Source organism: Chiloscyllium punctatum, chromosome 31 (genome assembly GCF_047496795.1).
Source record: "Chiloscyllium punctatum isolate Juve2018m chromosome 31, sChiPun1.3, whole genome shotgun sequence".
Classification (NCBI taxonomy): domain Eukaryota; kingdom Metazoa; phylum Chordata; class Chondrichthyes; order Orectolobiformes; family Hemiscylliidae; genus Chiloscyllium; species Chiloscyllium punctatum.
In genome coordinates, this window is record NC_092769.1 from 44,212,387 (window position 1) to 44,239,396 (window position 27,010).

A 27,010-nucleotide genomic window follows, 5' to 3' on the forward strand; every position below is an offset into this window, starting at 1 on the left:
TGATGATCATACCAACGGTGCCCTCTTCTAGATCATTTATGTATATTACAAACAACATGGTCCCAGCACTGACCTCATGTGGAACACCGCTGGTCACCTTTCTCCATTTTGAGAAACTCCCTTCAACTACTACTCTCTGTCTCCTGTTGCTCAACCAGTTCTTTATCCACCTAGCTGCACACCATGTAACTTCACTTCCTCCATTAGTGTACAATGGGGAACTTTATCAAACGCCTTACTGAAGTCCATATATATGACATCAACAGCGCTTCCTTCATCTCACAATTTGGTTACTTACTCGAAGAACTCTATTAATCTGGTGAGGCACGATTTCCCCCGCACTAAACCATGTTGCCTATCACTGATAAGTTCATTTTTTTCGAAATATAAATAGATTCTATCTCTTAGAACTCTCTCCAGAACATTCCCCACCACTGACCTCAGGCTCACTGGTCTGTAGTTATCCTGAATATCCCTACTACCCTTCTTATTCAGGGGGACAACATAAGCTACCCTCTCGTCCTCTGGCACCATGCCTGTATTTAAGGATGCCACAAAGATATCTTTCTGGCCCCCAGTTATTTCCTCTCTCGCCTCCCTCAACAACCTGGTACAGATCCTATCCGGCTCTGGGGATTTGTCCACCTTAATAGCCTCTAGCATACACAACACATCTTCCCTACTTATGCCAACGTGATCCAGTCTAATCAAACGTCTATCTCTATTCTCAAGATTCATCACGCTCCTCTCCTCTGTGAACACTCTCAGGTTCGGCACACAGCCTTCCTTTGTTGTCTTTTAGTGGACCAATCCTTTCGCTAGTTACCCACTTGCTTCCAAAGAAGAACAAAATTCTTTGGGATTTTCCTTAATTCTGCTTGCTAAAGCTTTTTCATTACCCCTTTTCGCCTGCTTGATTCCTTGTTTAAGACTTGTCGTACTCTTGCGATATTCCTCCAGAACCCGTTCTGTTCTCAGCTGCCTAGATCTTATGTACGCTTCCCTTTTCCTCTTGACTAGTCGTACAATTTCTGCTGTCATCCACAGTTCACGACTCTTGCCCTTCCTATCCTTTGCCTTCAACTGGACATGCCTATCCTGCACTATCTTTAGCCTATCTTTGAAAGCCTTCCACATCTCAAATGTGGACTTCCCTTCAAATAGCTGTCCCCAATCCACATTTCCCAGATCCTGCCTAATTTTGATATAATTGGCTTTGGCCCACTTTAGTATTCTTCCCTGAGGACCACTCTCTTCTTTATCTACAAGTATTCTAAAACTTTCAGAATTGAGGTTACTGCTCTAAAAAAAAGAAATCTCCCACCGCATCTTCTACCACTTGTCCTGGCTCGTTACCATTACCAGGCCAATATGGCCCCTTCCCTCGTCGGAATATGGACATACTGCTCAAGACAACTCTCCTGGATGCTTCGTACAAATTGTACTCCATCCAGACCTCTGACTCTAAGTGTATCCCTGTCAATGGTGGGAAACTTTAAATCTCCCATCACCACTATCCTATTGCCTCTACATCTGTTTACCGGTTTGTTTTTATACCTCATGTTCACTATTGGGAGGTCTGTAATGCAGCCCCAACAGTATAACTGCACCTTCCTTATTTCTCAGCTCCACCCATAATGCCTCACTATCCAAGACCGCTATAGTGTCCTCCTTTAGCACAGCCGGGGTATCGTCCTTGACCAGCGATGCAACTCCACCCACTCTTTTACTTTCCTCCCTGTCCTGTCTGAAGCGTCTATATCCTGGAACATTTAGTTGCCAATCATCATGCCCTTCCTTCAACCAAGTCTCTGTGATGGCAATAATGTCATACTCCCAGGCACCAATCCAAACCCTCAGTTCATCTGTCCTATACTATACTCCTTGCATTAAAGTAGATGCATTTCAGGCCACCAATTCTTTTTCGCTTACTTGCTCTCTGCCTATTCTTCCCCTTCTTAATGTTATCTTCATAATTCTTACAGTCTCCAGTCTCCCCCTCGCTGCCTACTTGTTTTCTCTTCTGGTTCCCTGTCCCCTGCCACATTAGTTTTAACATTACCCAAGGAGCATAATCTCCCCCAAGGACATTGGTTCCAGTCTAGTTCAGATGTAGACAGTCCCTTTTTTAACAGACCCACCTTCCCCAGAACCAGACCCAATGTCCAAAAAATCTGAACCGCTCCCTCCTACACCATCTCTCAAGCCACGTGTTCATCCTGCCTATTTTATTATTTCTACGCTGGCTAGAACGTGGCACTTGTAGTAATCCCGAGATCACTACCTTTGAGGTCCTCCTCTTTAACTTCTCTCCTAGCTCCCTGAAATCTTCTTTCGGGACCTCATCATGCTTTCCACTTATATCGTTGGTGCCTATATGCACCAAGACACCTGGCTGTTCACCCTTCACTTTTATAATGCTCTGCAGACAATCACTGATATCCCTGACACGAGCACCTGGGAGGCACATACCATCCGGGAGTCCCGTTTTTGGCCATAGTACCGCCTATCTACTCTCCTCACAAAAGAATCCCCAATGACGATGGTCCTACGAGTCTTTTACCCGCCCTTCTGAATAGCAGTGCCTGCCACGGTGCCATGATCCTGGCAACTGCTGCCCACCCCTGGTGAGCTATCTCTCCTCATCGTATCCTATGTGGCTACTAAGGATAGCTAGTCGTGTCGTTTCGTGGCTAGTTGGTGTTCATGGATGCGGATCGTTAGCTGTCTTCCTTTCGACCTATGTAGTGTTTTGTGCAGTCCTTGCATGGGACTTTGTACACTACTTAGTAGCCACACACGCGGATGACAAGCAACATGAGTTCGACTAGGACAACACTACTATTATAGGACATGCCAAACAGAGAACAGCCAGGGAATTCCTAGAGGAATGGCACTCATCCACAGATTCAATCAATAAGCACATCGACCTGCACCCAATATACCAGCCACTGCAACAGACAGTTGGAACTGACAACCGGAAGCGGCAGATTCAAACCACTACAAATGCCGGAGGAAAGATCACAGAAGCGCTTCACAGGAGGCACCCAAGCACTGAGGATGTCACCTAGACAGGGGACGAAACGTCTGCAATACAAGTTCCCAGCTCCGCGAACAGAACCACAACAACGAGCACCCGAGGTACAAATCTTCTCACAAACGTTGAGGTGTTTGATATGCTTGTCGTTGTTGGACAGTGCATTGAATGTAGGAGTTGGAAGGTCATATTGCAGCTGTACAGGACATTGGTTAGGCCAGCATTGAATACTTCGTGCAATTATGGTCCCGTTCTTCGAGGAAAGATGTGTGAAACGTGAAAGAATTCAGAAAAGATTTACAAAGATATTGCCAGGGTTGGATGTTTTGAGATTTATGGAGAGGCTTAATATGCCGGGATTATTTTCCCTGAAGCATCAGCGATTGAATTGTGATCGTAGACGTTTATATACTCACAAGGGGAATGGGTAGTGTCAATAGCCAAGATCTTTTCCCCAGGGTAGCATGTTCCAAAGCTAGAGGACATAGGTTGAAGTTCAGAGAGGCAAGACTTAAAAGGGATCTTAGGGGCAACATTTTCAAAGAGAGGGTGCTTTATATGTAACTAGCTGCCAGAGGAAGTTGTGCAGGCTGGGACAATTACAACATTTAAAAGGCATCTGGACGGGCGCGTGAATATGAAGTGTTTAGGGGGAATATAGGCCAAATGCTGGCAAATGGAACTACATTAATGCAGGTCATCTGTTTGGCAGGGACAGGTTGGGTAGAGCTGGGTAGCTCGATGACACTTTGTCTTCTGTAAACCTTTCTTCTGTCATCTTAAAATTACCCCCTAGTCTTGAAATCCACCACCGTAAGGAATGGACCCTTCCATTCAACATTATCAATACCCCTAAATGGTTTATAAACCTCTACAAGGTTGATAATGCCTCAACCTTCTACGCTGCAGTGGCAACGGTCCCAGTCCATCGAGCTTGTCCTTAAACACTCCATTCCCAACAACAGACTGACAAATCCTTTCTGAACCCTCTCCAGTTTAATAATATCCTCAATGTAACTGGGTGACCATCGCTACACAGTACTTCAGGACTGACCTCACGAATATCCAGTGCAACCCGAAGATAATGTTCCAGCTCCTGTACTCAAAGATCTGAGCAATGAAGGCTAGCAAACGAAACGCCTTCATAAGCACCGTGCCTACACATGGTGCAAACTCAAAAGAAAACAGAACCCTAGATCTCTCTGTTCTACAATACTACCAATGGCCCGACATTTAATTGTAGGTGTCGTCTCCTTGTTTGTTTTCTCAAATTGTGATACATTATATTTACTGAAATTAAACTCCATCTGCCACTCCTCAGTCCAGTGAGTGATCGTACCGGGGAAGAAAAGCTGGACAATAATCAGCTGCCTTGGATTCCTACGTGGTTTTAAGAAGAGAACAGCCGCACGTTAGAAGCAGGAAAAAGTGATTGGTGTTTTTGATCTAGAAAATATGCTCTTTTTTCGTCTCTGGTGTTCAGTAATAAATATCTATTCCAGATGCTTTATAGTGCAGAGTGTGTCTGCAGGATGTCTGTCCCTCATATTGCAGATGTCAGATAATAGCCACTTAAGGTGGAAACCATAGCCAAGTAATTAACGATCTTCATAGTTTATCTCGAAGGCAGAGCACATAAACTCAATATTCTAGAGTTGAAGTGAGTACGTTTCACCTGTTTAACAATGTAATTCATTTAACTGTGTAAGTCAGTAAAGTTAACCAAATTTTAATTAATCCACACCGAGCTGAAAGCTGACATTTATAATGTGACCCAAAATCTGGGCATGGTTTAAGACTTGTGTAATGAGTAACGCCCATGCCTCTGAACCGGAACTCTGGGTAAGACTCCAATACATGAACTTGCGTGGTTGTGTCTCTCACTCTGGACCAGAATGTCTGGATTCAAGACCTGCCTGTCACGGAAGTATGTCACAGTATTTCAAAAGTGTCTGATGAACAAACACAAAGAAGAATAATGTTGCAGCTTCAGGGATTGTTGCCAAATGGTGGTAGTATGTCTACCTCTAAGCCCAAAAGTTTAAATTCAAATACCAAAGAGGTGTTTCATAATGTGGCTGAACAAGTTGTTAAAATGATTTTAGAATTGTGATGTGATGAAGATGGAAGAGGAATCAGTATTGAATTTCAAAATTTATGTCCAGTTTTACTGAAAACACAGCCATTCGTGTTGCTTTGAGTCAAACTTGGACATTCCAGAGATCATAAAATCATGAAGACGATGGATCAGGTGAATATTCAGGGTCTTTACCCCAGTGTAGGGAAGTCCAAAACTAGGGGACATAGATTTAAGATGAGATGGACGAGATATAAAAGGGACCTAAGAGGACCATTTTCATACAGAAGTTGGTATATGTATGCAACGAGCTGCCAAACGAAGTGGTGGAAGATGGTACAATTACAACATTTAAAATGCATCTGGATGGGGACATGAATTTGAAGGGTCAAGAGGGATATGGTACAAATGCTGGAAAATGAAACTAAGTTAACTTACGACATCTGGTTAGCACGAATGAGTTTGACCAGAGCGTCCGTTTCTGTGCTGTATATTCATTGACCAATTGAACATGATCTCGTTGTAATCTTATGTAATCTTCTTCACCTTCCACTACATAACTAATCTTGTTCTCATCTGTAAATTTACTCACCATACTTTGTATAATTCTCATCTAAATCATTGATATAAATGACAACCAAAAGTCGATCCAGCAGCAAACCCTTTGGAACGCCACTGGTCACAGGCCTCCCGTTCAGAAGTTAACTTCCCTCCACCACCCTCTGACTCCTGCCAATAAGCTGAAATGCACACATGCATACAGATAAAGAGCAGAGACACAGTTTTGTCTTTAAGACAGAAATAGATATATTCTGATTGAGAAGTAGATCAAGATAACAGTGAAAAGGCGGGATAAATTTGTTGAGAAACATGACAGCCCTGATTGAACAGCAGAAGAGACTTGTTGAACCAAACAGTCTAGTTCTGCACCAATTTCATACACTCTATGGTTTACGCTATCTGAAATGTCTAACCAAAAGAGCAGTAGAGGCTGAGTTTGATAAATACTTTACTGAACGTAGCCAATGGGAATGTGGGCTGAATGGTCTCTGTCTTACCGATTAGTTGTGCCCTCATTTTTAAAAAAAGGGGAAGCTGACTTGCTGTGAGATTCATACACTTTTACATTTAAATGTTTCTCCTTTTAAGATTGAGATAAGGATGTTCCTATTTCCTTAGAGTTGTACTGTCTGTGGTATTGTTATCCCCAGGGAACAGTGAAGACGAGGCCATAGAGTCCGAGAGTCCTAGAGGTGTACAGGATGGAAACAGACATTTCGGTCTAACTCCAGACTGACCACATATCCCAAACTAGTCTCACATGCCATATCGATCCAAAGCCCTCCTATTCATATGTACATGCAGATGCCTTTCAAATGTTGCAGTTGTACCTGCTTCCACCATTTGTTCTCGTGAATCATTCCATACACGTACCACCCTCTGCATGAAAACGTTGCCTGTTAGGTCTCTTTTATATATTTCTCTTCTCACTCTAAACCGATGACGTCTAGTTCTGGACTCCCTTCCGACAGGAAAAATATCGTTTGCTGGAAAAGTGCAGCAGGTCAGGCAGCATCCAAGGAGCAGGAGAATCGACGTTTCAGGCATAAGCCCTTCTACAAGAATGAGGAGAGTGTGCTAAGCAGGTTAAGATAAAAGGTAGGGAGGAGGGACTTGGGGGAGGGGCGTTGGGAATGCGATAGGGAGAAGGAGGTTAAGGTGAGGGTGATAGGCTGGAGAGCGGTGGAGGCGGATGGGCCGGGAAGAAGATTGCAAGTCAAGAAGGCCTTGCTGGGTCCGAGGGTTGGGACTGAGAAAATGTGGGGAAGGGGAAATGAGAAAACTGGAAAAATCAGCATTCATCCCTTGTTGTTGGAGGGTTCCTCAGTGGAAGATGAGGCGCTCTTCCTCCAGGCGCCGTGTTGCCATTGTCTGGCGATGGAGGAGGCCAAGGACCTGCATGTCCTTGGTGGAGTGGGAGGGGGAGTTAAAGTGTTCAGCCACGGGGCTGGGTTGGTTAATGCGGGTACCCCAGAGATGTTCTCAAAAACGTTACACAAGTCGGCGGTCTGTCTCCTCAATGTAGAGGAGGCAACATCTGGTGCAGCGGATGCAGTAAATGATGTGTGTGGAGGTGCAGATGAATTTGTGACGGATATGGAAGGATCCCTTGGGGCCTTGGAGGGAATTGAGGGGGGAGGTGTGGGAGCAAGTTTTGCATTTCTTGCAGTTGCAGGGGAAGGTTTCGGGAATGGAGATTGGGTTGGTGGGGGGAGGGGATGGAAATGTATCCTTTGTGGTGGGGTCTATTTGGAGGTGGCGGAAATGACGAAGGATAATATGGTGGATCTTGAGGTTGTTGGGGTGGTAGGTGAGGACCAGTGGGCTTCTGTCCTGGTGGAGATTGGAGGGGTGGGGTTCAAGGGCGGTGGAGGGGGAAGTGGGGGAGATGCGGTGGAGAGCATCATCAACCACGTCTGAGGGGAAATTATGGTCTTTGAAGAAGGAGGCCATCTGTATTCTTCGGTATTGTAATTGGTCCTCCTGGGAGCAGATGCGGTGGAGGTGAAGGAATTGGGAATATGGGATGGCGTTTTTACAGGGGACAGGGTGGGAGGAGGTTAATCTAGGTAGCTGTGGTAGTTGGTTGGTTTATCGTAAACGTCCGTGTTGAGTCGGTCGTCTTTGATAGAAATGGAGAGGTCTAGGAAGGGGATGGAGGAGTCAGCGGCGGTCCAGGTAAATTTTAGGTTGGGATCGAAGGTGTTAGTAAAGTTGGCGAACTGTTCAACCTCCATGTGGGAGTACGAGGTAGTGCCGATTCAGTCATCGAAGTAGCGGAGGAAAAGGTGGGGGGTGGTGCCAGTGTAGCTGCGGAAGATAGACACTTCCACATATCCTATGAAGAGGCAGGCATAGCTGGGGCCCATGCGGATGCCCATGGCTACTCCTTTGGTTTGGAGGAGGGGGGAGGATTGGAAAGAGAAGTTGTTCAGAGTGAGTACCGGTTCAGTCAGTCGAAGGAGGGTGTTAGTTGAAGGGTACTGGTTGGTATAGCAGGAAAGGAAGAAGCAGAGGGCTTTGAGTCCTTCGTGATGGGGGATGGAGATGTACAGGGACTGGATGCCCATGGTGAAGATAAGGCATTGGGCACCGGGGAAGTAAAAATCATGGAGGAGGTGGAGCGCCCCCAGGCCTAACCCCACCCACAATGCCGAATCCCGCCCCTGACGTCTAATCCCCCCCCAGTCCCAGCTCCAGCCCCACACCAGGCCCTAGCGCCCAACCCTGCCGTATTTTCACCATCCCTCCAGACCTTCCCCTCTCTGAGGATGAAAGATCAGTTCTCAGCAGAGGCCTCACCTTAATTCCCCTATGCTCTCGGATTAACGGGTTCAACACGCGGCGAGACATCGAACAATTCATCCGCCGCCTTCGCCTCCGCGCCTACTTCTTTAACCAAGACACCCGCCCACCCTCTGACTACCCCTTCTCTCGCCTCCAACACACCCCATCCACCTGGTCACCCCGTGCTGGCCTCTTACCCACCCTAGATCACTTCATAGCCAACTGCCGCCGCAACATTGACTGCCTCAACCTGTCCACCCCTCTCACCTACTCCAACATCTTGCCCTCGCAATGCGCAGCCCTCCACTCCCTCTGCTCCAACCCCAACCTCACTATTGAACCGGCAGACAAAGGAGGCGCGGTGGTAGTTTGGTGCACTGACCTTTACTTTGCTGAGGCTAATCGCCAGCTTGAGGACACCTCCTCCTACATCCCCCTTGACCATGACCCCACCTCCCACCTCCAAACCATCATCTCCCAGACCATCCATAACATCATCACCTCAGGGGATCTCTCAACCACCGCCTCCAACCTCATAGTCTCAGAACCTCGCACCGCCCGTTTCTACCTCCTGCCCTAAATCCACAAACCTGACTGCCCGGCTGACCCATTGTCTCACCCTGCTCCTGACCCACCGAACTCATCTCTGCATACCTCGGCACGGTCCTGTCCCCCTTAGTCAAAGAACTCCCCACCTACGTTCGGGACACGACCACACTCTCCACCTCCTCCATGATTTTCGCTTCCCCGGTCCCCAACGCCTTATCTTCACCATGGACATCCAGTCCCTGTACACCCCCATCCCCCATCACGAAGGCCTCAAAACCCTCCGCTTCTACCTTTCCTGCCGTACCAACCAGTACCCTTCCACTGACACCATCCTTCGACTGACTGAACTGGTCCTCACTCTGAACAATTTCTCTTTCCAATCCTCCCACTTCCTCCAAAACAAAGGACGAGCCAAGGACACCTGCATGGGCCCCAGCTGTTTGCCTCTTCATCGGATATATGGAAGAGCCCATCTTCCGCAGCTTCATTGGCTCCAATCCCCACCTTTTCCTCAGCTACATCGATGACTGTGTTGGCGCTACCTCGTGATCCCAAGAGGAAGTTGAACTTTACTTACACCTTACACCCCAACCTCAAATTTATCTGGACGGTCGCTGACTCCTCCCTCCCCTTCCTAGACCTCTCCATTTCTATCTCGGACGACTGACTCAACACAGACGTTTACTATAAACCGACCGACTGCCACAGCGACTTAGATTACACCACCTCCTACCCTGTCCCCTGTAAAAACGCCATCCCATTTTCCCAATTCCTTCACCTCCACCGCATCTGCTCCCAGGAGGACCAATTACAATACCGAAGAATACAGATGGCCTCCTTCTTCAAAGACCATAATTTCCCCTCAGACGTGGCTGACGATGTTCTCCAACGCATCTTCACCACTTCCTGCTCCTCCGCCCTTGAACACCGCCCCTCCAATCGCCCACTGGTCCTCACCTACCACCCCAACAACCTCAAGATAGATCGTATCATCCTCGTCATTTCCGTCACCTCCAAATGGAGCTCACCATCAAGGACATATTTCCCTCCCCTCCCCTATCAGCATTCCGGAAAGACTACTCCCAGCCGCGACTCCCTCATCATGTCCTCACTCCCCTACCAACCCAACCTTCACTCCCGAAACATTCCCTGCAACTGCAAGAAATTCAAAACTTGCTCCCACGCCTCCCCCCTCACTTCCTTCCAAGGCCCCAAGGAATCCTTCCATATCCATTACAAATTCACCTGCACCTCCACACACATCATTTACTGCATCCATTGCACCCGATGTAGCCTCCTCTACATTGAGGAGAGAGGCCGCCTAATTGCGGAATGTTTCAGAGAACACCTCTGGGTCACCTGCACCAACCAACCCAACCGCCCCGTGGCTGAACACTTTAACTACACCTCCCACTCCACCAAAGACATTCAGGTCCTTGGCCTCCTTCATCGCCAGACCATGGCAACAAGATGCCTGGAGGAAACAGTGCCTCATATTCCGCCTAGGAACCTTCCAACCACAAGGGATGAATGCTGATTTTTCCAGTTTTCTCATCCCCCCCCCCCTTCCTTTTCTCGGTCCCAACCCTCAGAATCAGCACCGCCTTCTTGACCTGCAATCTTCTTCCCGGCCCATCCGCCCCCACCCTTCTCCGGCCTATCGACCTCACCTTTACCTCCTTCCAGCTATCGCTTTCCCAACGCCCCTCCCCCAAGTCCCTCCTCCCTACCTTTTATCTTAACCTGCTTGGCACACCCTCCTCATTCCTGAAGAAGGGCTTATGCCCGAAACGTCGATTCTCCTGCTCCTTGAATGCTGCCTGACCTGCTGCGTTTTTCCAGAAACACGTATTTACTCTCTGATCTCCAGCATCTGCAATCCTCACTTTCTCCTAGGGAAAAGTTGTATCTATTTACCCTATGTATGCCCCTCATGATTTTATAAAGCCCTATAATGTCACCTCTCAAAAACAATCGCTTATTTTCATGAATAGTGACTGCATCAATTTTTCAGCACAACAGACAAAAATGAAATTAATGTTGGACATTATTGGTTATGTTGTTAAGGGGATGCATGTTCATCAGGCTAAAAGGAACTCTGTCCCCTTCTCAGTGTCTGAATGTGAAAATTGAGTGCATGACTGACATTGCAGATGGTTCTATCGTTTCATCAGCAAGGTAGCGATCCTCCCAAATGTTTGTCTATATTCTGTGCTCATGTTTTATAATCTCAGGGATCTGGATCATTGACAGTACGAACACCACCTGATCATCTGACAACAACTGGCCCGAATGGATGATCGCCGAGATCAGAAACAAATCGGCAGTCGGCTACAGAGTATAGCTGGAGGCCATGCAACCCTTCAAGGCTATTAACCAGTAAGAGGAGAGCCCTGGTCCGCTCCAGGGAAATACAGAGTCGAGATAATTTCTTATTGTCAGGTTGGAAAGCTGTCACTACTGGAATTCCTCAGGAATCAGTGTGAGGTCATCAACAGTTTACAATCTAGGTTAATGATTTGGAAGGGTCTGAAAAATTGGAGCTCAGTTTGCTCATACACCAGGATAATCATTCAACAAGAATTCATGTGGAGGCAGAAAGTCTGCAATGGAATGCAGACAGGGGAGGGCAGTGAGTAAATATTTGCCAAAAGAAAACAGTACAATTGTGTGTGATGAGAAGGTTGTGTTTGGGAGGAAGCATAAAACAATCGTAAATTATATAACTGGCAGCAGAATGCAGAACTCCGTGGTACAAAGGGATTCGCGTGTCCTGGTACATAAATCACATGGAGTTAGTCTGTACAGGCAGCACGTGATTTGAAAATTAAATGAAATGATACTTTTTTCTTGCAAAGAGTATTGGGGCTGATCTTAAGGATGTTTTACTGCATCTGTACAGGCCGTTGCTGAGACCATATCTGATGGATTGTGCATGGTTGTAATTCCACTGAAGTGAAAAACAAATTGCTTTTGAAATGCTTCAAATGTGCTCTCTTTACTGGTACTTGCAATGAAGGCATTATGTTATGAACGATTCGAAGTTTAGGCCTGACAATGAGAAATGTTCTTATTGACCAAACAAGAGTTTGAGCTGGTGAAGACCTGATGAATATTTTATCTGCTATGGGAGAACAAGACTGGGGAGCTAATTTAAGAATAAGATGCATTCGTTGAAATACAGATATTGTGAAGATATTACAAGTTGTATTATAAAAGTATACGGGAACATATAAACACATCTTCGAAACTAGTGGCGTTATTTGTTTCAAAAGAAATGGCTGGGTGTCCAACAGCAGCAGTGAAGTACCTACATGGAGCATGGAATGTGATGGAGTCGTACAGTTCAGACACTGTTCAAACAGACTTCATTTTGGCCCAGTTTGGGGCTGGATAACGTTATTGTGTGATTCAACTCAGAAAGGGAGGAAATGCACCCTTCCTGAGAAGGAATAGCCTGTTGCTCCCTCTCTCTCTCTGTTCCTCTTCCCAGCAATATGTGTGAGCTGAAAACTCCTCAGTCGTCTTTACCACTCATGGAGGATTCCTGTCGAGGATTGATTGGAATCGCCCCACTGCCTGAAGTAAAGGCAATCCAACTAAATCCACCTGTTCCAGGAAGTTTTCCCATTACCAGTAGCTTGTCAGAGCAGAGTAGCTTCATAAGCTGAATGATGTTTGGAACTATCACTCATGTTTCCTTTCGTCATGAGTTCAATTAATATTTGGGCACAGTTCTTTCAAGTTAACGTTCTGCAGAGATTATATTTTTTCAGTTTGTCATCAAACGTGTGCATGTGTCAGTATTTTTAGAGAGGGAATCATCGACGCAAAGATTTGCAATAGTCAAACAATTTGTCATTCATCCTTCCATCCTCATTTGAGGAACGTTGTTTCGGTCATAAACATGTTAATTTTAGCAGATTAAAGAATCCTGCCTGACTTGTTGCTAATCCTCACACAGTCTGAGACCTATATTATTGATCATATCACCAACCCGGTTACATTAACATTTGCACTGAGCAGTGGAAGCGTGGGACGAGGAAATGGAATAGTGACCTGAACTATAGTTCAGTGAGCCTGACGTCATTGGTGGCCAATTTGTTGAAGAGCATTGAGAGGGGCAGGATTTACATGTATTTGCTAAACGATAGTCAACATGGCTTTGTTCATGGGGAATCATTTCTAACAAAGTTGATTGCATTTTGTGAAGAGGTGGCAAAGAAGATTGATGATGGCAGTGTGGTAGACGCTGTCCATATAGATTCAGCAAGGCAGTCGACAGGATCCCACATGGCAGACAAGTTAGTACGGTTAGGTCATAAATAGATCCAGGATAAGCTAGTCAATTGACCATAAAATTAGAGTGAATGTAGGAGACAGAGGGTGGCAAATGACTGTTTTTCAGACTGGAGGTATATGACCAGTAATGTGCCACAAGGAGCCGTACTGAATCCACTGCTTTTCATTACTTATATAAATGATTTGAATGTGAATATTTGCCTATTTATTATGTTTACACATGACATTAAAATTAGAGGTGCAATGGCCAACAACTTTTACCTCAGAGTATGATGAGACCTGGGACAGATGGGCCAATGGGCCAAGGAGTGATAGATGGAGTTAAATGTAGATAAATGTGATGTATTGCATTTGGTAAGGTAAAATTGGGCAAGACATATACAATTAATGGTGAGGTCATGGGAGCGTTATTGAACAAAAGGGCCCACGATCATAGATCCTTGAAAGTGAAGTCGCAGGTAGACAGGGTGCTGAAGGTGGGGTTTGGTATTTTGCCTTTATTGATCAGTGCATTGAGTATGCGAGTTGGGAGATCATGTTGCGACTGGGTAGGATGTTGCTGAGGCAAGATTTAGAATACAGTGTTTAATTCAGTTCGCTCTCCTACAGGAAGGATGTTGTTAAACTTGATAGGGCGCATAAAAGATGTACAAGGATATTGCCGGGCATGGAGGGATTAGGCTACAGGGAGAGGCTGGACAGACAGGGGCTTGTTTACTCTGGAGCATCGGAGGCTGAGGCGTGACATTATAGAGGTTTATAAAATCATGAGGAACATGGATAATCTGAATAGCCAAGGTTTTTTTCCCACGTTAGGGGAGTCCAAACCGATAGGACAAAGGTTTTAGGTGAGAGGAGAAAGATAGTAAAGGGTCAATGTTTTCATGCAAGTTGTGTAGTGTGTATGGGATGAGCTCTCAGAGAAAGTGATGGAGGCTGGTACAGTTACAACATTTAAAAGGCATCTGGATATGCATATTAATAGGAAGGATTTAGAGCAATATGGGCCTAATGATGACAAGTAGGACTGGATCAGATTGGGATGTCTGAGTTATGTGGACAGGTCTCCATACTGCATGACACTGTAAGGGAGATGAGGAGAAATTCTAAAAGGACCATTTGAGTGTGAATTCTCTTCTCCAGAGGGATGTGGTGCCTCTTTGTTCACATTTATCCAAAGCTGAGTTAGTTAAATATTTGACAGAGAAGTGAGATGGGATACAGACAGGAAAGTGGGGCTGAGACCACAACCTGATCAGCCACTATCATAGTGCCTAGTTGAGAAGGTTCATAGCATCTAACGATCTAGCCCTGCTCCTGTTCTGATGTTAAATTCAGTCCCACCAACTTGCTTGACAGATGCAGTTGGAGGCCACTTACTACTATAGCTCCCCTGATTTTCTGGAATAGAGAATTCCTGACATTCACTACCCCCTGTTTGAAGAAATCACTGCCTGCTCCTACATGATGCCCTATTGATATGAGCAATAGAGGTGAATACAAGGACTTAGCAAAGAGAGACTGGCCCTGATATCAAGGCAGTTTTTAACATCAAGGAGCCTGAGCAAAATTGCACTTCATCAGAATCCATTGCAAACTCTCCAGTGTTTGGAGTCATCCAGAGCAGAATGGAACATGTCTATCATCGGTGGACAACAATCATCTCAGCTGTGGGACATCTCTGCAGGAGATCCTCAGGGTAGCTACCTCAGCCCAGGCATCCCCATTTTGTCAGCAGGGAATCCCTGCTGTGAGGAAGCAGGCCATTCATTCCATTGAGCCCACATCGATCAGAAGTGGGAATATTTACTGTACGTTACACAATACTCAGAAAGCTTCGTCATCCTTGACCTCCTGATGCAGTCTGTGTCCATGTGCAACAAGACTGAGACAACGTTCAGGCCTGTGCTGTTAAACTATTGGTAACATTCATGACAGAGCGCTGCTCATTTCCACAGTAAACGGAGGAGTTCACTCAGTACCTCAATCTAGCTTCACAGGAATATGAGAAAGTCATTCGGCCCATTAAAACTACTGGACAAGAAGAGGGATAGCCCATTCAATCCCTTCTGCCTTTACACAGGAAGACAAGGAGTTTGCTCACTCCCACACATCTTTTACACGGGATCAGCAAGTGACCATTTAACACCGAGAGACGCTTACAAAGGAAAAGGAAGAGGCAATTCAGCTTCGCAAGACACTAACACAGGAACAGGAAAGTGTCAGAGATGCTTCAGCATAATAAACAAATGGAGCAGGAACTGTGCAGATGGACTGTTCCATCGTATTCTTGGTGGCTTCATTACTCGTAGTGCATCAGGGTTTTGTAAGCATGCTTTTCTGGCAGTGAGAAGGAAGCTATTTTTTTAACCAGTCTCAAAGGCATCTTCCGTCACTGAGAGAGCAGACCTATGTTCTCTCTGCAATTCAGAAGCTGGTGGGGAATGGCTAACTGTTTCAGAATGAAGGTATTGTGGCTGCTGACAGGATTATGGACAATGTAACGTTGAGTGTAGGGTCACACGGTAACTGTGCATTACAGTATTCAGAGTTCATTCGGACCCTGTACCTCTCTGTTAATCTAAATGAGGTCTATGCACTGGCTCGTAAACTATTGGGAATCAAGCATCCTATGGAAAGTACGAAATTTCTCACCTTATCATTGGCTGCTTGGGACAAAATTAGTGTCTGTCCATAACCGTCAAGTTTCACCTTCATATTCTCTCACAGTGCTACAGGTTAACTACATAGTTACCGCTCTCTCTCCTGATGATACCATAATGCCAGGATCATTATTTATGAAGTAGACTCAGTCTGTACATAATACCCCAAATGCTCTTTCAACAAAACACTACCATTGAATAAGCTATATTTACTGTGGTACTTCAAGTATTTTGCATGGAAGGCCAGATATCATTTCCAGTTACAATTACTTACAGTCTCTTCTGAATTCTGTTAGTTACTTATAACCAAGGACATCCAGGTCCATTTCAACAACAGAACTTCCCAGCCTCTCAACATTTAATAAACGTAAATGAGAATCATTTTATTTGTTGTTCCCACCTGAATCATGTTATGCCATGCGAACAGCTATTGCCCAAGCACTGATCCTTCTGAAACCCTACAAGCCTTCCACCCACAGAAAAAACACTACTCTCTTCATTTTGCCCATTATCCAATTTTTGATCCATTCTGTGTGTTTCACCCCTACCTACCCATGGAATCTAACATTCCCCACTCACCAATATTCAACCGTGTCAAATGTTTTCTGAAAATTCAAATCCTCTACCCCCACTTGTTGTCAATTTTCGATGTCACAACGGACAACCTCCACAAACGGCAGCAAGTTTATCAAAGATCATTTCCCTTTCCTGAATCTCGGCTGACTCTACCAAATCATATTATTTTCCAAATGTCTAGTTGGCACATTCCTTATAAAAGGTTATAATGCTTTTCTTACAGCTGACATCAAACTATTTAGTTTTCTTTTTGCCCTCTCCGTACTGTTTTAAATGTTTAGGTTTATAATAGCTGTTTTCCAGTCCGCAGGAACCTTTCCAGAATCTAACCAGCTTTGACGAATAGTCAGTAGTTCTTTCACTCGCTCTGTTCCCACCTCCTCAATACTCGGGGATGTAGCTAATTAGTTCCAGCAAAATACCAATATTCAATTCGATTAGCTTTTTTAAAACATACACTTCGTGCAGCCCCTCATTTTCACCAGGGACCATGTTCCCTCATATTTCTGGAAGTTAGTTTCTGCACCTTTTTCTGTTGAGACAGAATCAATGTATTCCTCTCAGCAGGCATGTGGCTTCTATCAGCTTGTGATATATTGGAGGACTGCACTCCGGTTATGTTACGCACTCCTGCCTGGAAAGTTCCAGACTCAATCCAATCCACTTCATTGTGATGGATATGTCATCCACTCTTGCCTGGAAATTTCCAGAAACACTCCAGTTCACTTCATGGTGAGTGTCAGCACAGTCCTGGTCTGAGTTTAAAGGAGGGGATACAGCTCAGTCGCCACCTCATTTTTTAAAGACGCTGGTTTCACATTTTACACTTGGAATAGGTCCAGCTTAGACATATGTTCTTGGAAATTCCTGGTAGGATCATGCAGTGCCCTGCCCCTCCCTGTGTTCGGAGCTTCACTTCTGTGTAACCTCGACTCTATTGGTTTACCATGGAAGCAGAACATTCTGTAAATGCAGTGCTCCTATCTCTCCCGAGTGGGGTAACCATTCCCTTGGGTCTCTCTGAATGGACGCAGCAGCTGATAACACAAACCCGTGAAAAACGTCCACAGAATATCCCTTTATCTGTAATGAGAGTAGCAAGTTAAAACTTCACACACACGGTGCACCAATTCAGTATTGAAAATGTTTGTGTTCATAGCAGAAAAAAAGTTACATCTCTGCACAGTCCGACTGTTACAGTTCACTTCTCAAAAAACATCAGTTGACAATGTGACATTCCATTTCTTTTCATCTCAGTAACTATAAGGGCAGCACCAGTATTACCGATGGAGTTGATCATCACACTCAGAGAAGAAAGACAGAGGGAATGTAACTCAGTTTAAACAGGGACATATCTAAATTGACATGATATTCAGGAATATGGGAAAAGGGGAAATTTTAGAATAAGCTCCCATGTTATTTCCCTTCTGGGTGATGATCAGCAGCTCCTATGTTTGCCTTTCATTTCTCTCTCTCTCTCTCTCTCTCTCTCTCTCTCTCTCTCTCTCTCTCTCTCTCTCTCTCTCTCTCTCTCTCTCTCTCTCTCTCTCTCTCTCTCTTTCTCGCTGGGCATTTCTACATCCAATCAACTACCCTACCCCTTACACATCCGAAAATCCCTGATATAAATAACACTATTTCCCAGTTGCTTTCAGTTGTGATATAGGGTCACTAGATTCGAAACTTTATCTGTTTTTCTCCTGATAGAGGCTGCCATACTTGCTTAGATTCTCCAATATTTTCAGACGCTGAGGAATTTTATTTAAGATCTCCATCATCCACAGTTGCTTGGTTTATTTCACCTTCAATTCTGTTGTTTAACGAGATGTCCGCATCACTGGCAAGGGCAGCATTTGTCATCCATCACTAATTGCCGTTGACTGCGAGACTATTTGTCAAGGCAACATGGAGCCAACCTTTTATTGTCACACTTGGTTTCTTTACCAAAGGTTATCAGTGAAATAATAAAAGAAATCCTGATGGTTTATGGTTGCCGTTTGTAAAATGAGGTTTCTTTCCGATTGTTGCCATTTGAATTTAAGTTCAATCATTGATTCTGGTAGAAATTGAAACAATGCCTTCAGAGTCATAACACGGCCAGTGACATTATTACTGTGATATGAGGTCCCTATTGTGAAATAACTGGAGAGACAAGTGCAAGCTTGTGGTCAAAATATTTGTAATTGGAAGAGTGGTCAGTAAAGAACTGGAGCTGTAAAATCTGAAGTTAACAAGGCGGCAGATGATTGCTTATTCAGCAACAGCACTGAGGCAGAACTAGAGACTGGGGATATTATAGTGGTGGGTGCAGGCAGGGTTGATAACAGAGAGAATGTAAAGACAGAAAACAGTTCAGGGCAAAAGGAAAAATCAAGTTCTGAACAGTCTTTTTCCTTCTTAGATGTTTATGAGTGAGGATTCGGAAATTGATAGAAATGAAGTGGAATTTGTGAATGAAACTGAAGACAGCAGGTTATGTATTTGTTATATATAATTAACAGAAATAGCAATAACCTTCACCATCGCTAATAGAATGCACAGAAATAACCTGAACTGAAACACCAATAACAGCGAGGATGGGATAGTAACCTGCCTGAATAATCATCAGTCCGGCTTGTATCCTAAACTCGAACCATGCCCAATCCTGAGAAACCAAGTATAGACCCAAGGACAAACTACTGTCCATTGTTTGAAAATTCCAATCAAATGCTCTCAGATTCTGATCCATTGTTGGAATATTCCAGTCTTGTGTTCTCAGATTCTCTTCCTCTCCCTCTCCGTGTAGCTGCTGAGCCCAATCATCTTGAGGATGACGCTGCCGCTGATACTATGGAATAGCAGGTTGAAGGAAGCCCATTAATAATAGAAGAGGGAAACCCTTCAATGACACAGTTAGTATCCATGGAGACTGACATCAATCACAATCAATGTACAAACAGTTCCTTTCACCTACAATCGTGATAAGTCACAATAATGGGTCTGGTTGGAATGTCGCCATCGCTGACTATTGTGTTAATAGCATCATCTCCAATTGTCAACTTAGAGGTGAGGCAGAGAGGTGATGCTTTCTATTCACTAGCTCGATGATCCTACTATGTTGTGGCAGGGTCAGAATTGCTGGGGTCCCAAGGCCGGCTGTGCCTGATAACCAGGCCTGCTGCATCCTTTCGTTTTATTTATTTATGTTTAACTTTGACATTTATCTTACCATCATGCAATGGCTTAGGTGAGGTTAGGCATTTTTGAGAGGCTCCTACAGTGGCATAGACGGTGTATATACAGTCCATTCCTTGTGGTCCTTGCAGCTGCGGCCTGGTTCTGTGGAGTGATGGTCAAACTCTCACAGAACCAGGATTCTTAGTTTTACCTTTCACCAGTTATTGCTAGGGTCTCAGCAGGGTTGGAAGGGTGGAACTCTTTCCTGGCTGCTACACACTCTTTCTGAGATTTCTCTCAGAATTGTCTTTTGATGTTCTTTCCTCCTGGATTGGAGAACTGCATATGATACATTTTGTTTCCTGAATTCGTTGTTTGACAAGTGTGTGTTTATAGGATGTTACCATATTGGAACAGTTATTGTTTAGTAGTTAAACAATCTATTACTCTTATTTTTCTGTTATTTGTCAACAGTGGTTGAATGAATTGTGTTTTGCTTAATGTCGAATATTTTGGCCAACCGAATTGCATCTGAAACACAGCACCTCACATTCATGTTTAAAATCAGAAATTGTTCCGGTCAGGACTACCTTCATCATGTATTTTGAAACATGTCTACTCAGTTTCATAACAAAAAGGACAGGTATTCACGTTTTAATTGGCTAATTACTTAATGAACAACATGTTGCAGAAAAACAGGATTTAACAGCGGAATGCGCCATGCGGGAGGAGTGATAGCTCTATCAGGAATTATATTGCAGAGTTAATTCACCTCACAGATCCAGCACAGACCGTATAAGCCCAGATGAGATATCTGCTCAACATGAGGCACTGTCCAGACCAGGTTCAGTACAACCCAGCAATCAGTCTATGATGGAATATAGCACAGGTCTCTCCAGTCCACTAGCTATCTGTCCAACACGTGGAACAATACAGTACACACCGATGCATTCATTCAGAAACACTGATGAAACGGTTTTTCCACCATGGGGTGATATGCAGTCCAAACCAGTCTCTTGCTCTATAGACGTGGACAAGGCATCTGTACAGTATGGGAATCTGTGCAGTGAATGGATCTGTAAACCTGGAGGAGTTACCGTCAAAGCAGCTGTTTTCACCACCCCAGTACATTGCTGAGCAACACTGTGTCGGATTTCTGCCCATAGTGAGGGGAAACTTGCAGACCATGGTGGAAATGACAGGATGTGCAGCTCCCATCCATTTAAAGCCTCATATGTCCACTGTACCATGACAAGGGGGTGCTGTGGGTGTGAACGTCACGTCCAGAGGGAGATGGCGGGGGAATCAGTTTAAATATCAACAAACAAAATAATTTGGGGGAAAAGAGGGAAAGGGAGATTGAGAGACAATTTCATGGAAGATCACAGGTTTCAGAATGCTGAAATTAAGATATTTTGACAGCAGCCAGCAACGAGGGCCTGAATTCCCAGGAATGATGGGTGAATGGGATATTGGTTTGCGTTCGGATGATGGAGAGTTTTGGGTGAGCATTTGTTATTCAGCTTTGTAACTGGGAGTGGAGTCAGCAGAATCTTCAACTCATTGGGCAGAACCTAACAATAATTTAGCTCGGGGCCATTTTCATTGAGTGTGACTGAGGGATTATCTGTACAAGGCTGAGTTAGTTTCTTGGTGCTATCTTATCGAAATCACCTCATTAACTACCCACCCCACCCCACGGTGTCCCTATCATTCAATACCAGCCTAATTCTCCCACCCGTCATGGCTGGAGGTAAACACCATTGCTTGGATGCCCCATGGATATTCTGTGATCCCTGGCACTGGTACCATCCTTAAAAGGCCAATTGGCAAACGGTTGAGCTTTCTCAGTTTGGACATGCCCTGCACAGTGGTGTGAGCTCACCGCCCTGCTCAGTGCAGGATCTGCGGTCTGAAGAAATGTCCAACAATATATTAATAATATTCCCCTTCTGCCAGGATAAGAGTCACTGTCTTCTCTCTGGTCCCGCACACTCATTGAAATCTGTTCTAACATCTACCCCCGAACAAGGCTCAAGCTCCATCACTCTCACTGCTGCACGCAGCGCCTTTCCTCTTTCTCTCTTTGTCTCTTGCCTTTCCAATACCCTCACATGGTGATAGAATATTCTCGAGAATGCCGATTATGGGATGTTCCAGAAAATGTTCCAAGTAATTTCCGTTTTAAGGAAAATGTCAATGCACCCGTATGTAACATTTAAAGGAAAGTAGTAGAGATGTATGTTATTCGATTCACATATAATTAACATCCATCATGAGGCTAATCAATTCTTCAAATGTGCTCTAGCATATAATAAGATTGCGGCTTATTTGATGGTTTTCTCAGCTCCATGTTGCAAGACCTTTCAGTTATTCAACCCCCTGGGCTCCTGTCACCGACCAGACGACACCCAGGCACTTTTACCCCGGTTTTCTTCAAGCGCCTGTTCGAGGGCATTTCCCATGGGGACGGACACTCCAAACAATATATTCCATCAGTTGTATACTTTTATGAAATGATAAGCTCATTTTACACAGACTGACCAAAATCTACACTTATGTTAAGGTTATCAGTTAGCAATAACCATTAGTGTCTGGTTATTTCACTTGTCTCACCTTATTGTATTCAGCCAAAACAGCTGTAAACACTTGTCTCGTTATAAAACACAATTTCTAGCCCAGGTCATTTTTATCCTCAGCCGTTACATGGACCGTTATCTGAATTGTACCTTTTCCCCTTGTTATGAAAGATTCTATTGCCCTTTGTCTGTGGCTGTTTCTGTCTGTCACAGTTACACAGTCTCCCACTCATTTGGTTGGATGGTTTGTGATGCAGAGGGAGGACACCAGCGCAGGTTCAATTCCCCACACTGACAGAGGTTACCATGAAGAGGAGGCTCTCTCAACCTCACCCCAACACCTTAGGTGTGCTGACCCTCAGGTTAGAGCACCTCGAGTGGTCTCCCTCTCATGACAGAGCAGCCCCATGGTCCTTTGGAACCCTATTCTATCACATTTGCATTTTTTAAAAATTACATTACCGTTTGTTTTGCATTATGTTCCTGGATGTTTTGGATCAGAGTCATTTTGTACTACTGCCAGCATTTCCCACACACTGCACATTCCTGCCCAATAATCCTTGACTCCATTGTTACCGACGAACCTTCTGTCTTTGCCTAAAAACATTCAATATCTCAGCCTCCAATTCTCTGCGGGAAGAGATTTCCAAAGTCTCACAACACTGAGAAAATAATAAATAACCTCATCTGGGGTGTGAGGTTGTTATTTTGTTTCCATACCTGAGAAAAGATATAATTACATTGGATGCGGCTCAGAGATGCTTCACTTCACGTGTTCCAGAAATGAAGGGCTTATATTATGGAGGCTTTAATAGATTATTCTTGGAATGAGAGGTGATCTTATTGAAGTATGCAATACCTTGAGGATCATGGACCAGGTAGATATCCACTGGGTGTTTGTCTAGTCCAAACTTGTCATTGTCATAGAACCTCTACTATGTCGAAGCAGGACATTCTGTCCATTGAGTCCACTCTGACCCACTGGACGGCATCCCAACCAGACCTATCCCCCTAAACTAACCATGTAATCCTGCATTTTCCATGACTAAACCAGATAACCTACACATCCCTGAGCACAATGGGTAATTGAGCATGGCCAATTAACTCGAACCTGCATATCTTTGGACTGTGGGAGGAAACTGGACCACAGGGAGGAAACACACACAGATACTGGGAGATTTGAAGGTTGCAATTGAACTCAGCACCTTGGTGATATGGGAAGCAGTGCTAACAACAGATCCACCATGCTGCTCCGTTATGTCTATTAGTTAGATGTGACTGCCTAAAGAAATCTAGCTGACTTGTTCCTATCACTGAACCTGACCCAGTCTGAGACCTTTATCATCGGCCATATCACCAACCTGGTTACTTTTAAATTTGTTACGAACAGTGGAGAAGCGGTACTAGAAAAGGTAACAGTCACACCCTCCAAACACAGTCAGAACTGGAGTGAGGAGAATTCACAAAGTGGGCATTTATTCAAGTGGGAATTCTCTTCCCCAGAAGTTTGCGATGGCTGAATCTTTATATTATGTCGAGGCCGGCTTCGTCTGATTTTCCATAGACAGGTGAATCAGGGATAATGGAGCATGGACAGAAGAGTGCAGCTGAGAGCACAATGAGATGAACCATGACCTATTTTACTGGTGGAGTAGTGCCAAAGGGCCGAATAACCCACTCGTGTCCAACAGCCCGGTGTTCTGATCTTCCATTCAGCCCTTCGGACCTGCTACACAGGAGCAGATTGAGGTCACTCCGATGGTTAGGCCTAGTTTCGAAAATGCACTTGTAGAATCCAGGCTGGCCAAACTCCACTTTCCTGCTCCACCCCCCCGTATCTCTCAACTCGCTTCTATGTCCGAAACCAATTCACCCCCTCTGTAAACACATTCAGTGACGCACCTTCCACAAATCTCTGGGTTCGGGAATTCCAGAAAATCACTACCTTCTGAAACATGACATTTCTTTATATGTCAGTTTGAAATCGATATCCCTTCTTCTGTATCAATGTCCCGGAGTGAGATACTCTGCCCAGGTGTGGAACCACATTCTCAACAAATACTTTGTCAAGCCCCCTCTGTACCTTGCCCATTTCCGTCATGTCACACTCATTCATTTCAAGCACAATGAATAATGGCCTCACCATTTTAGATATACTCAATAATTCAACCCTCTCATCCCAGAAATCGGCTTAATGTACCAATCTAGTTACTTTCTGCATCAGCATGATGACTTTATGTTTCACGCGCAGGAACACTCCAATCCTTTTGTACTGCCCTTTTGTTTAAACTCCTTTTCATTAAATAACAGCCTGCCTTTTGGTTATCAGTGCCATCCTCAAACTCGGATGTATATTGCACTCAGCTGCCTCCTTCAGGCTCTCAGTGTAGATGTAAATAACTGAAGCCATCGGACTGATATTGGTGCTACTCCAGTAGATATGTATTTATCATAAAGATCGATGAACCCTGACTCTCCAATTTCTATGTGATAAGCATTCATCATCCCATGTTATCCATCATACTATGAGTATCTACCTGGTGGAAGATCCTTTACTTTGTGATACCTTGTGGAAAATCTCTGGAAAGCCTCAGGTCTACCAGTACCCCTTTATCAAGTCCGCTTGTTACATTCTCAGGGATCACCAGAAAAACTTTGCATGATTTTACAGGGCAAAATATGGATTCACATTCACAAAACCATTCGGACTCTGCCTGAAGCTTTTCTAAATGCCCTGGAATTCCTTCCTTATTAACAGACTGTCGCAGATTCCCAGCAATAATGGTGAGGCTAAATGTTTGCTGCTTTCTGTCTCGCTCCATCCTTGAAAACAGGCGCCATATTGGAGCTTCACGAGTTTCACTGGAACACGCCTGTAATCCAGAGAGTTATGGAATATTTCACACAGTGGCACCAGTCACTCTGTAGCCACTACTTTTAAAACCAATGATGCATTACTGCTGACCTGCCTATCCTTAGTCTTTTCTGTTGTTAAAAACCTTGTATCTTTTGTTAGAGACAGTTCAAGAACCCTCCGATTACCATTTTCTTGATGATTGCGAAATACTTACAGTGTCTTCCCTGTGAGGATTGAATTTACTGGTGTAAATTATCTGCCTGTTCCCTGGAGTAACTTCCCCAGTCACACCCTCCAAATGTCCTCAATATACTTTCCTGACATTTTTTCTGCCAAAGGTCTCACACTCATCTTCAACTTTTTTATATACACACAGAAAAACTTGTGATACTTGTTTTTATATTTCTTGCCAATTTATTTACATCATATCTTTCCATCCTTTTTTCCGTTTATTTCTTGCTTGTTCCCTCCATTTCTAGATTCATGCAGTCATATTGCACGCAAACATTTCATCCATCCTATCCATACTAACCAGGGTTTCCAAACTAAACTAGTCCCATCTGATTGCATTTGGTCCACATGCCTCTAAACGCTTCGCATTCATATGTTTGTCCAAATGTCTTTTAAATGTTGTCACTGTACTTGAATCGATCAGCGCATCTGGCAGCTCATTCCATACACACACCTCCTCAGCGTGAAAAAGTTGCCATTTTGTCCCAGTTATATCATTCCCTTTTCACCTTAAGGCTGTATCCTATATAGTTGGTCTCCCCTACCTTGTGGAAAAGACCTTGGAAATTCACCCTATCCATGCCTCCCATGATTTTATTAACTTCAAAAATGTCACCTCTCAACGTCCTCCCTTCCATTTGATACTAACTTCGAGAACAAGCATTCACTAATAAGCATTGCAAATTTGAAACAATATTTAAAACAATGACAGGCAAACAACACTCAGCCCAAACTTCATACTGAGATCTGTTTTTCTCCATGTTACAATACTAAGGCAGTGTGAAACTCTTACTAGTGCCAATAAGACGTCAAGAAAATAAGCCCTTTGTCTAAAGGGGGTGATGATCTCTACAGTGAAAACGTTCCTCTTGCAAGAGCTGTGCAAGAAAGGGAATTATTATACCACACGGTGAGCGTACAGTCACCTTGAGATTACATTACAGTGTGGAAGCAGGCCCTTCGGCCAAACAAGCCCATACAGACCCGCAATCCACCCATACCTCTTACCTAAGACTGCAGCCAATTCACCTGACCTGCACATCTTTGGACTGTGGTAGGAAACCGGAGCAAACACGGGGGGGTCGTGCAAACTCCACACAGTCAGTCGCCAGAGGTGGGAATTGAACCCAGGTCGCTGGTGCTATGAGACAGCAGTGCTAACCACTGTGGCACCGTGCCGCACAGTAAAATAAATGGTGAGAATACCTTTTGAAATTTGGGTGATTCAGTGCAAAGGGAAAGAGGTGTTTTCAATAAAGTTTACTCCAAAAAGGAAACTTTCCGGAGTGAAATGTGAGTGGGAGGTGTAAAACAGCATGAATGGAGAGGCCGAACTACACTGAGACCAGAGGCAAAGTGGCAGCACAAACGGAGCTTGATGCTAAAGCAGGGAAGGTCGACTTAATCAAAGAACTTCAGTTGTAGAGGGTAGGGACCATAATGTGAGAGAATGTGCTCTGTCATTGGAGAGAGAGAACCTGGAATCAGAAAGTGGAAAGTGAGGGCTGAAGATGCTGGAGATCAGAGCTGAAAAATGTGTTGCTGAAAAAGCGCAGCAGGTCAGGAAGCATCCAACGAGCAGGCGATTCGATGATTTGCGCATAAACCCTTCTTCAAGATTACTGAATAATCCTG